Below are 15870 nucleotides of genomic sequence, written 5' to 3'. Positions count from 1 at the left end.
CTGAAAGGCACTATAGCTTAGGTTGTATCCGGACCTAAAGTAGATAGATTATGTAGTCCAAAATAGACACGAGCTCTAAAACTTTGAGAAAGTTATTTAACTTTTCTGAAACTTGACCTATCTCATCGAGTTTTGATAAAGATTAAATTACATCATGCAAATAAAATGCTTAATAACACTAAATGTGTGTTGACATAATAAAATTGCTATTCTTTCTTCTCCTTCTGTAGAACTCCATAATGTAATTATTGACTCTATAAGAAATTATTATATTCTGTCTTATTCCGTGAAGGAAGTTGTAGCTACCCTTGGGAGTAAAGATAGACCTTTTACTTCTAAGGCGCTTAAGTAATACACTCACTTTACATTTGGTAGTATTCTTTTAGGTTAACAAATGCTGTCACCTATCCTTAAATGAGAGAGCTCTCAGAAAAACATTCTTCATGAAGCCCAAATCTCCTTTCTCTTATCAGTCCTGGCAGACAAATGGCCTCTGGGCTTCCTGAAAGCCTGATCATAAAGCATATAAACTCACTGTGTTAGTCAGATTTTCATCACTGTGACAAAATACCTGAGAAAATCCATTTAAAAGAGCAAAGATTTATTTTGGCTTACAGTGTCAAAGGTTTCAATCATGGTCACTTGGCCCCATTGCTTTGGGTCTTTGGTGAGGCAGAACATTCATTGGTGGGGAGCACATAGTGGAGCTGAGGTGCTTATCTCAGAGCAGCTGGGAAGTAATGACAGGAGAGAAGAAGGGGCCAGGGACAAGATATACCCTTCCAGTGCATGCTCTCAGTGACCTACTTCCTCCAACTAGGCTCCACCTCTTCCTGCTCCCACCATCTCTCAATAGCCCATTGAATTATAAAGCCATTGCCAGATTAACACATGGATGAGACCAAAGCCCTCATGATCCAATCACTTCCTAAAAGCCGTACCTCTGAATGTTGGTGCTTTGAGGACTGAGACTTCAACACATGAGCCTTTGGGGACACTCCAGACCAAACCATAACACTCACCTGTCAGTCTCTAGACTTCACCTTGAGATGGGAATGGGCTACCTGGAGTATGCAGTTGGTGAAAGAAATGTTACACTTGACCTCCTAAAGAGCTGCTATTCAAAACTCCTGTAGGAGTCATGGTTTGTGTTCAAGTCTACAGTAGGAAAAACCAGTAGTGGACCTAAAGAGCTCTGCCTGCACCCAGGTGATTTGTTCAGACTGGTGGCAACTGAACCTCAATGACAGAGCCATTAACTGCCACCCAACTCTCCAAGGAGAACTTGGGCAAAGAGGCTGAACTCAAAGAGGAGTGCCTTTTGGAATGCTAGCTTCTTTTTATTACACAATGATAAAGATTTCCAACCATGCTGCCAAGTAGGCAAATAGGTAAGACCCGTCCTCAGAAACACGCAAAAAAATGATGACTCCCCTTTCCCAGAAAACCTGGGCACCCCCCAGCAAAATTATTTGCTATTGATGACTGAGGAGCAATTACTTGTTCCCTTTTGATTTTTTTAAACTCCTCCCCAAGGAAGTTAAAGGACATCTTTTGCTATTGCTAGGTTGTATTTTTCTAGGGGAAAATAGTTCTAGTATTGAGCTCTAAACTGGGGACTGGAGGTCATCCCAGAAATAAGAATTTTGAAAATAAGAGCAGACACTGACTCATAGAGAGGACACAGTCAATAGCTCAGGACCCATTCACAAGCATATCTTTGAAGTGGGAAAGTAGACATGGAGGTTCCTTGCCCACCTGACACCCAGGTGGACAACCAACATGTGCAGAATTGAAACCCTCCAAAATTCTGTCCCCTTCCAGGGTTCTCCAGCTCCATGCAGGGTACCACTGTGTCAGTGTAGGTCCTCCTGGAGAAGACATCAAGACAGATTAAGTGTTTAAGAGTTTACTGGGGCTGAGGTTATGGCTCAGTGGTAGAGCGCTTGATAGCACTGGGTTTGATCCTCAGCACCACATATAAGTAAATGAATAAAATAAAGGTCTTGTGCCCATCTACAACTAAAAAAAGTATTTTTAAAACAATGTTTAAGAGTTTACTGGGGGAAACAGGAAGGATAAAGAGGAGCAGAAGCAGAACTAAGCAGAGAATGACTCTGGCCAGAGGGAAGGAAGGAGGGTTGGGTAGGAAAAGCCTCAACCCACAGGGCAGTTCTGAGAAAGTGCTGCCCAAGCTGACTGGAAGTCTGAGATCGCCTCTTAGGGAAGTTCGCCGGTTAGTCCCTCTTACGGCATCAAATGCTCTTTGGGGCATTAGGATGGAATTATATACTGGACTGATTATTTGTCTGATTTCCTCACTAAGGTGTTTTCTGAGAGCAGAGACCACCTTTATTTTTACTCAATATTGAATCCCCAGCCTTAGCAAGTGACCACCCTTTGTAGTTGCACAGAATATTTGTTGAGTGAAAAAAAAAAAAGTTACTGATTTTTTTTTCATTTTTATTTGCATAAAAAGTAAAGTTAGGCTTCTGATTTTATACAACAGTATTAATCAACTCAGGAACAATGAAAGTCAGATGAAATTTTTGATTCCACAAAGGACCAAATCCTGACATTGAGGAATCACCCAGATGGGACTCTAGGCCAGCCTTTGCCTCCTGACACTGTTCACATGTGTAATGTCTATAAAAGAAAAAGCAGCATTTGTATATTTTATATATATATATTTTAGTTGTCAATGGACCTTTATTTTACTTATTTATATGTGGTGCTGAGGATCAAACCCAGGGCCTCACACATGCTAGGCAAGTGATCTGCCATTGAGCTACAATTCAGCTCAGAAAAGCAGGATTTGGCTTACCTTCGGTTGTCTCCTTCTTTCTTCCTGGCCTTCCTCTTGCAGAACAGATTTAGATCCATTTTGTTCTCATGGAGTCGAGAACTGCCCTACAAGGAGAAAGTCTTGCTCTAAGGCAAGGATTTCTTTTCCCCTTTCATAATATAAAAGCATCGTCTTCGGAAGAGGGAAACAGGTTGTTTTGCTAAGGTCATTATTTGGTCTGCCTCATTCCCCAACTGCCCTTGACGGAAATACTGAAATTCCCTATATCAGTCACTGGCAGAGATCTCCATCATGCTGGGAAGATATGCTCAAATCACAAACAAGAAAACCAAACTGACTCTAGGCAGATTAAAGTTTGTTTTTCTGTTCCAGTTTCTCTCTCTCTCTCTCTCTCTCTCTCTCTCTCTCTCACACACACACACACACACACACACACACCCCTAATTGTATTTTGATATGGAGTCTTACCAGTGTATTGCAAAAGCTAATAGGTAGAAATGCTTGCAAAATTATTTTCAGATCTCAGTGGCCTGTGCTGGACAGAGCTAGATCTTGTAGGGAATTCCACCAAACTCAACCTTAGTGCTCCCCTGCCGTAAACACCTGGTCCAGTAGCCTAATTATAGGGGTTAATTGCCAGGCTAAGTTTGAGGTACCTTTCAAAAGACTGTAAGTGCCTCCTCAGTCCTTCTAATTACTTCTCAGTCTCATTTCCAAACTTAAAAACTAACCTGTTATTATGGAGACACCTCCAATTTAAACTGACAAAGAATGTATATCATCAAGTATCCAGACAAAGGACTTGGTGGCTGCCCTCAAGGGACCCACCTAAAAGCTGACAGGAAATACTATACCAAGTGTTTTTTTTCCTTATATTGTTTTATTTCCTTCCTAAAATCACGGAGGTAGGTATGATTATTACCTCCACCTTCCAGGGGAAGAAACTAAAAAGGGCTAAATATTTTGCCCCAAATCAGTCAATAATATAAGGCCAGGGCCTGATCCGTAGGGTATCGATGGGCACCACTTATACCAGCGACAAACCGTCGTAGGCTTGCAGTGCCAGTTTTTCTTATCAGATGACGGGTCCCCTATTGCACTAACATCACTAGCTTTTTATTTCTCTGCTGACCCAGGATGAAGTGCCTTATGGTAAGGTCTCCTCCAATGGTTCCACCACCCAGGTCATCACAACTTTCCCGAGGACAGAGCCCCGGAGGGGCCCCTCGATCACCTGGCCCGCCCCCAGCCACCAGGCCCAAGTAGGCCCTGCAGGGAGGGCAGAGGGAAAACCGGCCCGATCCGCCCCTGCGGGCACCGAGGCAGGCGGGCGGACCAGCCGAGTAGCGCGCACTCGGTGGGCCCGGCTCCCCCTGCTCCCCGCCCCCCGCCTCTGGCGGCCGGCCCGCGCCCGCCGCGTGCCGGGAGCTCTGCGCGCTCGGCCCCGGGTCCCGCCTCCCCGAGGTTTTCGCTTTCGCTTTCCCGCCGATGTCGTTGGGGAAAATTAAGCTGCCGTGGCCAGGCTGGCGCAGATGCCGTTCCGGGCCAGGGGCGCAGAGTGCGGCGGCGCGGCGGGCCTGGGACCCGGGTCCTCGCTGCCCGCGCCGGGCGAGGTAAGCACAGCCCCTTCGTGGCCGCCTCGCGGGCTCCTCCTTGCGGACCCGGTGGGCCGGACAGCAGGCAGCGGTTCGAGGAGGGCTGGGCCGGGGGCTCCCGGGGTGGGGTCGGGAGGGTCTGGAGGCGCGACACTGGGTCTAAGTGACTTAGAGCCTCGGGGCCGGGCTGGAGACCTGAGAAGCCTCAGAGGAGCGCGCGAAGGATCTAGCAATTTGGGGTCGAGGTGGAACCATGGCAAGACACACCACCTGAGCACACATTTCCTTTGGTAGAACACAGACCTTGCCGGGGTTCCGTAAAAATTAAAGTGGAAGGGTGCATATAAAATATCTAACAGAGTGCTTAACCTGAACTTGGCGAAGGGCATCCCTTCTACCCCGCTACCTATCAGATTCAGCCGCATCCCCTGTGTAGTTCTGCCTTTCTTGGTTTCCCAGGTAGCAAACAACAGAGCAGAGCAGGCAGACCAGGATTGGGCCCCATCCCCCACTGCCCATGTGAAGTCAAGGAGCCCCGACTCCGAGGATGGCATAGATGGCATAGATGAGTGCACTCAGATCTGCTCACTGAAGTCCCCCAGAAGTGTGGGGGATGAGGACTGCCTGGGCTTTGCCCTTGACCAGATATACACAACTCATTTGTGAGAATTGGAGTCCATCACAAACTGTGAAGACAGTCTGCCCCTTAGAGTGCTCCTTATCCGTGGCAAGTTACCCACAGGGCAGGACTTTGTAGGACAAGAATAGAGGGTGAAGGCACTAAGTGCTAAAAGTAAAATAAATCTTCAGGCTTTTGACATGTTGGAGTGATGACACTTTTTGTGTGTCAATACCAAGAACCCCCTTCTACTCAACTTCTGTCCCAACAAAAATGAATTCAACAGACAGCCTTTGGGTGCAGTGGCACTCGCCTGTAAATCCCAAGGACTCAGGAGGCTGAGGCAGGAGGATTGAAAATTCTAGACCAGCCTCAGCAACTTAGGCCCTAAGCAACTTAGCCAGACCCTGTCTCAAAATAAAAAAATCAAAAGGACTGGGGATGTAGCTCACTGGTAATGTTACCAGGGTTCCAGGACCAAAAAAGTAACCTAATCACATGGATCCGATCAAAGACCCTTGACTGAAACAGAAGATTTCCATGGTCCTAATTTGTAAAAACAAGGGGTCCCCTCTCTGCCCCATTAGGTTTTGTCTCTAATTTTGTGACTTGCTATCAACAAGATATTCCTTTTCTCCTGTACTCTTTTCTGTTTATCTCCTTTTAACTAAATTTAAAGTGTGAGGCCGGTTTTTTCTCTTTCTTATCTTCTGTGTGGGTGAGCGGGTGGGAGGAGCAGGTGGTGTCCTGGACAGTATCCACCACTGTTTACCATCCTGGGTTCTTGCTTCCATCTTCCTGAAGACGGAATGACTGGGCTGAAGACCAAACCCATTTTCCCACCCTTATTTTCTCCATAGCTTGATTATTCATTGATTTAGTCACCAGCATGTGCTGCAGTTTACTTTTATTAATTTCCATTAGGAAATAATGTGTGGGATTCTACTTATTTTCCTTAGGCTCTCAGACCCAGAGAATTGAATTGCCACATTCCTCAGTTTATTGCATACTATAATCCTTGGACCATTTAGAATCCTTCTTTCCTTTTGTTTTATTTTGTTATTTTCTCCCTTTATCCTCCACTTCTCTCCCAACACCTCCTCCCCCAGCTGAGGCAGCCACACTAAATGGGCATATTTGCTGTTTGTCCTTCCAAACCACCTTTCATTATACGTGCTTTAGAAATATGTATATCTTTGAAAGATGAGTTATGTTTTGCTTGGTCATTGTACTTGCTTGAATAAACACCATTGTGCTATAAATTACATTTTTTCCCCTCAACCTTATGTGTTTTGTCAATCCATTTCACTACATTTAAATCTAGTTCTTTCCTCCTCATTGTTATAAGAGATTCTCTGGGATGGATGGATGAATGGATAGATAGATGTATGTATGTATGTATGTATGTCTGGAAGGAAGGAAGCATGTATGGATGGATGGACAGACAGACATAGCTGATTTCTAGGATACTTGCATGTTAACTTACTAAAAATGTCCACTTCATGCTGCTGAATGGCTTCATCAGTTTCATCCCACCAGCATCACATGAAGTGTCCCTTTTCCAGCATCTGCCTGTATTTACTATTATATCATTTACTCATTTTTTAAATCTGGTATGTTACAACATTTCTTCTTTTTTGTTTTTATTGAGTATCTCTTTGTATCATTTTGCCATTGGTGAATTGCCTATTTATCTTATTTGTGCTTCTTTGCTTTTAGGTTTCTGATATTTTTCTATCTGGTTTGTGTTTTGCATATTGACATCTTTATGTATGAAAATGGTAGTCCTCTGTCAAGTGTAGGTTAGTCTCCCTTTTATTATTATTACTTTAAGTTTTACTCAGATGTGATTTATATACTATAAATTCACCTATTTATAGTATACAGTGGTTCAGTGGTTTTTATGGTGGTATTTACAGATTTATGTAACCATCACCATCATCCAATTTTAAAACATTTTCATTACTCCAAAAAGTAGCCCTGTACCCATTATCAGTCACTGTCCAATGTCCCTCAGTGTCCCCCTCCCCAGCCCTGTGCAGCTATTACTGGACTTTCTGTCTCTATAGAGCTGCATATTTCTGGGAATTTCATATAAATATAATTATACAGTGTGTGGTCTGTTGTGACTTAGCCATATGGTTTTGAGGTTTATTTACATCATAACATGTATTAGTTTGTTCCTTTCTATTGCCCAATATTATTTCATCATCTGGATACACTACATTTTGTTTATTCATTCATTAGTTCAATAAGGCCATGCCTTACTGAACATTTGTGTTGTCTCTACTTTTTGGCTGCTATGAATATTCACATACAAGTATTTATGTGGACATATACTTTCTTCTTTCTTTTTTCTCTTACAACCCAGAGGTCTTTTATTATTGTTGTTTTTATACCTATGATGCCATGAATTCATGGCGAGTAGGTTCCAGCAGCTCAGTCTCCTTTCCACTGGTTCTCATGAATTGTGCCTCTCTGGATAGAGCAGGCTGGTGCTTCAGTTCAGGCACCTTTCTCTTCAGCTACCTCTCAAGTTTCAAGAAACTATAATGGCTCTTAGGCTACTTAATATGCTCAGTGTGCACATTAACTCTCTAGATGGCAAGAATCTTGCCTTCAGCTTGTTTTTGTTTTGTTTTGCTTTTTGTTTTTTTTTATAACAATGCCAACAGCATGCTGGGTAACATTGTACTCTTCTAGTTTTGCTATGGTAACATTTGTGGGCCATTCCTTATTGAACAATACCCATTACCCTGATGTCGGTAATGTCATCTTTCTTGTAGATTCACCTGTAGATAGCCAGAGGAATAACCAACCCCATGTTTTCTAAAAGGCCTAGAAAACATTTATGGAGTGCCTCTCCTCTTTCCTTTTGTGTTCAACAATTTTCAACATTTGGATGCATTACTGACAGTTTCTACTGAAAGCCTCTATTTTTATTTCTCTTGGTTATTTACATAGAAGTGGAATTCTTGGGTCATATGGTACCTCTGTTTAAACTCTGAAGAAATGCTCACTTCAACAGCACATATGCTAAAATTGGAACAATACCAAGAAGATTATCGTGGTCCCTGTGCAAGCATGCCATGCAAATTAGTATATTGTCTGTGTGTGTGTATATATATATATATATATTTTTTTTTTTTTGACTGGGGAGTACTTGGGATTTAACCCAGGGGCAATTTACCACTGAGCTATGTGCCCAACCCTTTTAGTTTTTATTTTAAGATGGTCTCACTAAGTTTCCAAAGGCCTCACTAAGTTGCTGAGGCTGGCCTCAAACTCGTAGTCCTCCTGTCTCAGCCTCCTGAGTCACCAGGATTGTAGGTGTGTGCCACTGTGACCGATGTGTTCCATGTTTTTTAAAAAAATAAAAATAAACTCTGAGGAACTTCCGGATTATTTTCTAAAGCATCTACACCATGGAACAATTGTACCACCAGTGCATGAGAGCTCTAGTTTCTCCACATTCTCATCAGCACTGGTTATTGACTGTCTATTATACCCATCCTGGTAAGTGTGAAGTTGTGGCTCATGGATGATTTTTTGTGTGTGTGCTTCCCTGATGGCTAATTATGTTGAATCTTTTCATGCACTTATTAGCCATTTGTGTATTTTCTTTGCAGAAATGTCTATTCAGATCCACTTTTAAAATTGGATTGTCTTTTTATTAAGTTATGAGTTCTTCATATCTCTTATCATATGTATGAATTGCCAATCCTCACCTAACCAAAGTAAGGCCTGTGAATCCAAGTGCTTCATAATTTAAACTCTTACATTTAAGGTTGTGATCTGCTTATTGAAAGAAAAACAAAACAAAACAAAACACCAGAAATCTGTATGTGGTCATAGCTATCACTTGCCCCGTTTAGCTTGTTTTATTTGTGTCTTATTGAATAAATCCTTGCCTGACTAAAGATCATAAAATTTTTTTTCTACATTTTCCTCTACTAACTTTGTTTTTTCTCTTCCACATGTAGATTTTTAATCCAATTGGATTTTGTGTTCATGACTATGCCTTTGTAATAATGCTTCAACTTTTTTGTTCTTCCACTTTTCTTAGCGTATCATGGACTTCTGTTCTTCCTGAAACATTTTAAATTCTATTAAGATAAGCCTTCCTGCAGTTTTGACTGGAGTTGAATTGTAATCATAGGTGGATCTGGGAAGAATCATACCTTTAAATGACAAATAATCTCATCCTCTCATCCACATTTGCTTTTTATTTATTCATGTTTTCCTTTGTGTACTTCATGGTGTTTTAAAATTTTCTCCACTGAGCTTTTACTTACTCTTTAAGATAATTGTTATATTCAGTAATATTGCTATGTGATATTTTATTTTGTATACATATATCTCTCTTTTTTTAGTGGGTCAGTCCTGAGAAACGCAATTGTTTTCAGTTTGTTCTTATATCCAGCTACCTTTCTGGATTTTTTTTTTTTTTTTTTTTTTTTTTTTTTTTTTTTGGTACTGGGAATTAAACCCAGGGGCCCTCACCCACTGAGCCACATTCCCAACCTTTGTTTATATTTTACTCAGAGACAGGGTGTTGCTGAATTGCTCAGGGCCTTGATAAATTGCTGAGGCTGACTTTGAACTTGTGATCCTCCTGCCTCAGCCTCCTGAGTTGCTGGGATTTCGGGCCTGCACCCCAGTGTCCCATCCTTTCTGGACTCTGATGTTTTTTCTGTGGGTTCTCTGGAGATTCCTATGTAAATAATTATGCCAGCTGCAAACATTGACAACTTTTGCCCCTTCCAATTTGATACTTGTTTTCCTTTTTATTATCTCCTCAGAGTGGCTGCTGTCTCTATGACTCTATGACATGGTGGTAGTGACAGCAGACATCCTCATCTTCTTCCATTTCTTAAAGAGAATACACAGTTTCTCTGAGAAATAGGATGTTAGCTATGGGTTTGTAGAAAATAGCCTTAACAAGTAAAGGAAGTCCTTTCCTAAGGACCTGAGATCCCAGGGGAAAGAAAGAAAATCCCAAGCATTACTTTTAATAAAAATGTAATAACTAAGTTTATTACATGTGGTGACTAAGCCCATGAATAATCAAGCTATAAAACAAAGAAGGTGGCAGGGAAGTTAGGGGCTTGTCCTTATTCTATATCTCTGTTTCTGTTTTCCTTTTGTGTTTCATGTTTTAATCATGAATTAGCATTGAACTTTTTCAAATGCTCATTCTGTATGTGGCAAGATAATGAGGTGATTCCTCCTCCTCCAATTTATAGTAACCTTAAGTTGGATGATGTTTCCTCTTTTTTTCTATTTCTGGATACAACTCTTTTAAGAGAGAGATCATTTGCTCCTTGAAAGTTGGCAGGTTACACTTATAAAACCTGGGCCTGAGACTTTCTGGGGATCAGATTTTTAAATTGTCTTAACTTCTTAGATGGACTCACATTTCCTGTCATTTTTTGTGCCAACTTTGGCAATTTTTGTTTTCTAGAAATTCATTCATTTCATCTATATTTTAAAATGTATCATCATCGTCATTTATAAGTTTTTAAATGTCTCTTATATTTGTCATTTCCTCCTTTTTTCAATAGTCTTTTTTTTTTTTTTTTTTAATCTTTAGTCAGTTGTCCTTGATAGTCTCCCTAAAGCTTTGTCCATTTTCAAATAAATACTTTGGGTTTTGTTAACCAGCTTTACTTTTTGTCCTCTACATCCCCTGTTTGGCTGATTCTCCTCTTATAGTTATTATTCATTCCTTCACGTTTCTTTGGTTACATGAGTTTTTTAGTAGATTTAAGTGGTGTAGGCATTTGTAAAGTGAGATAGGAAAGCCCATTCCTGCCACCTGTGAACTCACTCTCCGTAGGCAACCACAGTTACAATATTTTTGTGTTTTTATGGACCCTTTCCTTTCTTGTACAAACATTGTTCTACAGTTTTCCAAATTATGTAAGTCACGGGCCTCTTTCTGGTCTACACCCCACACAAACACATATACTTTTAAAATGGAATGTCATAATTTATCCATTTTCCATTCATGGACATTCAGGTTTCAACCCAAGACTCTCAAGACTTGGTCTTTTATTTTGATCACTGGTAACTGTGGTCTTATTTCTGGCAATCTTGTTTTGCCATTTATTTATTATGAGTTCTTTTTCTTTGTGTCTCCAAATTCATCAAGGTGTCTTGTCCTTTCTGTTTTTACCTTCTTTCTTTTTCTTTAGAGATTTGGAAGCCCTGGATCTGACAAAGATCAAAGTAACAAAAATTAACCAGAATCTATAACCTTCTCCCAAACATAAGAAACCTTTTAGCAACATTTTAACCTCTCTTCTTCCTCATCTTTCCCCATTTTTAAAAATAATCTGGGAGCTTCCAATTGTTATTAATTCTCTATGCTTCAAAATATACTTTTCTTTTTCTGTTCTAGAAATTTGAGTAATCTATAACCTCGTTGTATGATTGCATATTGCAGCAGGATTGGAAAGTTTAAATGTGTTTCTTTTAGCATTTTCATTGACTTACAGAAGATTCGTAGTAAATTATATCTTATGAGTAATGCTTTGCTGGGGCTCTTATTTCTCAAAAGTATTCCTTGGAATTCATGCTGTTCTGATCCTCAGTTGACCTTTGCTGGCACAGAGACATGCTGAAATATTTGCAAATGCTGAAGTCACTTCCTCATGTTATACCAAATTTAGTTCCGTTTATATAAACCAAGCACAATATCAGTTTGTGTAAACTGACTACTAACAGAAGGTTCATATAATAACCTTGCCCTAGGATCAGGGACTGGCTAGAGAAGGATGAAAGTAGCCCTTGAATATTCCTTTGCTGACTACCTTACACTAAAAACGCTTAAACTATTTTAATAGAAGCTTTAACTATTTGAACATTTCGTTTATAATACTTAGCATTTTTGAAGAGGAAGTAAAACGAGCATTCCCACATAAAACTATAGTAAACACTGTGGATAGAGTTTGGGCTCAGTTTTAAGGTTTTCATACCTTTTATCCCAATTCTATTTCCAGGGATGTCTCTTAAGGCACATGTCCCATGTGCAGGTGCTGCAGGATAATTCTATGTGGGACATGTGTGTCACAGGTCCATCACTGGCTTGCACAGAGAGAAGGTCATTCTCCTGCTTGGTTCCTTCTGAATCTTCTGATCAAGGGAAGGAGACAAACCTCGGCTTGGTGCCAGTGTGTCTATAATTAGGCCTCTCCAAGCCTGCCTAATCTTCCATCTGAAATAAAATAATAAGCAAAAAGGGGTAGCAGTATTTTAACTCTGTTTTAACCATGGTGTTTTGATTCTGATAAATCATATTTGTTTTTACAAATGCATTTTTTGGGGGCAGAAAATGCTGGTTTTCCATTTACAATAAGATTTACTTTAAAATATATTTAGTTAAGGGTAGAAATTATTTGATTTAAAGAGAAATGTTAAATTGAGTACAGATGGTATTTAATTATGACAAAATAGTAATGGCAATGCATGGTTGTGGGAACTGTGACCCGTAGGAAAAAATTAGCCATAGACACAGACTTACGTCAGGAATGTTCCTACATATGGGATGTTGCTCCCAATGTGATTTATGTTATTGTAAAGTTAGAAACTATTCACTAAGGGATTGGTTAAGTGATTTTGATATTGTCATGTGATGGAATATTACAAAATATTAGAAAGCATATTTAATGACATTCATTTCATTTATAAACTGTTTACAAAAGAAAAGGGCACACAGTGTCCCAAGTTTGTTAAAAATAAAGTATATATATAGATATGTATATATACATATACATACTTTGCTAACCAAAAAATTTTTGTTCACACACATATGCACACACACACGCGCGCGCACACACACACACACACACACACAACACACACACACATTTTTAAATCACCGGTAAAAGAAAGACTAGAAGAAAATATTCCAAATGGGTTATCCCAGGATGGCTGGGATCAGTGAGGATTTTTACATTTTCCAGTAATATACATATGTCAGTATTGTCACTAGAAAAAAGTAAAAAATACATACATCTATTTTTTAGTTACTTTACTAGCGAAGGTAGTCGTTCCTAGCAGGAGCGCCTGGCATTTGGCCATCTGAAGGTGCTCCTTGGTCCTTTCATGCTCTAGTTAGGTCTCTGTGGTCACAGGGAAACAGTACCCCAAGACGCCCTTGTCAGCTCTCAGTACATTCCAAGGTACTTGGTTTTGGTGGGTGTATATTTAAGCTTCAGGAATGGAATAGAAAGAGTATTTCCAAAATTTTCTTAAATCATTATTATTGCTTTTTGTTTTTAAACAGGACCAAATTAGGAGCCCACTTTTTAAGTAGGTGGCTCATTAGATTAGAAATGGAGTAGATACTGAGAGAAGGCCTCTCAGTTTCTTGTTTGTTTTTCTTTAATTTCTCTATTATCCCACTGACCATGATTTTTCCAGTTGTTGTATATAATTGTGGTGCTGCAACACCGTGTTGAAGATGTGTCTATTTAAAATTAAATACCCCCTTTATAGAATTACAAATTCCCTGTTCAGGAAAAGGGGGAAAAACAAAAAAGAGTTTACTACAGGGCCTAATGACTGGCAGAAATAATTGCTACCTTTTGCCTAGTAAAAAATTCTACACATATTACTTCTTAGATCTGTTCCTGGAGACTCCCGGGCTCTTTTGTGGAAATGGGGTTGACAGTTGAGTAAGTAAATGGTGTGGTCTCGTAGCCCTGGTTCTCTGCTTCTTCCTTCAGTAAAGGTGTTGGGCCCCTTCCAGGTAAGTGGCCAAGTGCCAAGCCTGGAGGAGGCCAGCTGTGGCTTCCATTAACACCTTGACTGGTCACCTCTCCCCTTCCTGGATCCTTCAACTCCACCACTCTTCTTCTTCTCTTCCACTTCCGTGCCACTAGCCCTCACACCTCTTGCCTGGATGCTGCAGTGGCCTGCGACTGCTCCTACCTCCCCTTACCCCTTACTTCTAGTCTTGTTTTTTCACAAATGTCAGTAGCACTCTGTAACAAATAGTCTTCTTACTGGTGTTGTAATAAGTTACCACAAAATCAGTGACTTAAAAACCATAAAAATTAATTATTTTATGATTCTGGAGGTCAGAAATTCTGAAATCAAGTTTCAGCAGAGCCACTTGCTTTCTAGAAGCTCTAGAGGAGAATCATTTTGTTATCCTTTCCAACTTCTAGAAGCGACCTGCATTCCTTGGCTCATGGCCCCTTTCTCTGTCTTCAAAGCCAGTGAATCCAGGCTGGGGTTTTGGTTCAGTGGTAGAGCACTAGCACATCTGAGGCACTGGGTTCAATCCTCAGCACAACATAAAAATAAACAAATACAATAAATGTATCGTGTCCATGTACAACTAAAAAAAAATTTTTTTTAAAGCCAACAAGTCCTTTTCACATGACATTCTGTTGTCCAATGTCCCTCCACCTCCCTCTTCAAGGACTCTTGTGATTATATACCTGGATAATCTCCCCATCTCCAGACTCCTAACTTAGTCACATCCGCACTGCCCTTTTGCCCTGTAAGGGGTCACATGCACAGCCTCCAGGCATGCAGACATCTCCTCCTTTGGCGGGGCCATATTTCAGCCTTCCACCGAGCATGATCTTTTAAAAACACACATCCAACCACATTACTCCTCTGCATGAGACCCTGTGTGGAACTTCAGTTCACAGAGGATACAGCTCCTGCTACTCTTGTGACTGGGAGTTCTTTTCAAGGGCTGCCCACACCCCTTCTCCAGCCTCACCCCTTGTCCAGCCTCATCCTACCCGCTGTCCACACTTACTGTCCCTGACCCAGCCTGTGTGCCTGGCATACCTTTTACCACCTTGCTGCCTCTCTACACGTTCCGTCCCAGGCCTTCCCTCGGACCCAAGAGCATCCCCTCCCCAGGACACTCTCATGGGAACTCTGTGCCCTTCTGCCAACACACTTAACATAGTTGAACATCTTTGCATGTGTTTAGGTGTTTATTTGGTTAACATCAAATATTCCTCTTGTGTACATCCTCCGTGCGGGCAAGAACCCTGATTACTTGATTAGTTGAATGCTGCTCTTACCTAAGTATTCCATACGGGCTGGGACCAGTCTATTTCTTGCCCGCAATTGCATCCCTGGCAAGGTGCCTGGCACGTTGCAGTGGGCCAGAAATGATATGGTTAGTAAGTACCTGGAACGAATGAAGAAATGAATGAATGTTAACAGCATTGCCATCACTCTCTGTCCCCTTCACCCCACTTTTTCTTCTACCCATCGTCCATTGCCTTTTATTTTGTCACCTCCCTCCACTAGAGTGGATGCTCCCTCTCAAAGCGAGGACACTATCTGGTGTGTGCACAGCTCTCCTCAGGTCCCAGGGCAGCATCTGGTTTATAACAGGCACTCGATAAATATTTAAGAATAAATGATCTGCAGGACATTCAGAATCTCCCTCAGTTCTCATTGTTGACCTCTCTTGAGAATCAGGTGTTATTGAGTTCTTCATTTTAATTAGTCAGCCTCATTCAACAATCAGTCAGATTGGCAGGGAACTTAAACACTCACCTGTTGCTGGGAGGATTAAATAAATTAATAAAAGTAAATGATTCAGAGTAGTGTCTGGCAGCAGTGGCCCTGTGCGAGAATGTGCTGCTGCTAAGAAATACTTAAGTCCATGCTGTTTGAGAGTGTTGACTGACTGTGCTACACATGGTGGGATCCCAAGCACAAACTGTGGTGAGTTCTGCTGATTCTGGCACTGGGAAAATGCTCCTGGTCTTCCTCCAGGGCTGGACCCAGGTCTTCAGATGCTGAAGACAGGCGGGGGCTTCAGGAGGGCGACTGGGGCCATCACTTATGTTTTCGTCCTGTTTTGC

At 41.2% G+C, this 15870-nt stretch overlaps 1 long non-coding RNA gene and 1 other non-coding gene across 4 annotated transcripts in view; both read left to right on the top strand.

Annotated features, from left to right (window-relative positions):
* The first annotated feature begins 4223 nt into the window (after nt 1-4223).
* LOC124986748 (uncharacterized) overlaps nt 4224-15870 on the top strand; it is a 40385-nt gene continuing 28738 nt past the window's right edge. The window contains exon 1 of one of the 3 annotated variants that reach the window (XR_007109076.1): nt 4224-4419. This is a non-coding gene — a long non-coding RNA (uncharacterized LOC124986748). The remainder of the gene's footprint in view (nt 4420-15870) is intronic. The other 2 variants (XR_007109075.1, XR_007109077.1) reach the window with 2 other exon arrangements.
* On the top strand, nt 8033-8138 carry LOC124987722 (U6 spliceosomal RNA). The gene has a single exon (XR_007109243.1). It is a non-coding gene; the product is annotated as a U6 spliceosomal RNA (small nuclear RNA).

Source organism: Sciurus carolinensis, chromosome 6, assembly GCF_902686445.1.
Source record: "Sciurus carolinensis chromosome 6, mSciCar1.2, whole genome shotgun sequence".
In the NCBI taxonomy this organism is placed as follows: Eukaryota; Metazoa; Chordata; class Mammalia; order Rodentia; family Sciuridae; genus Sciurus; species Sciurus carolinensis.
Note: the sequence above shows the minus strand (reverse complement) of the source record. Positions and strands in the feature narration are given on the sequence as shown.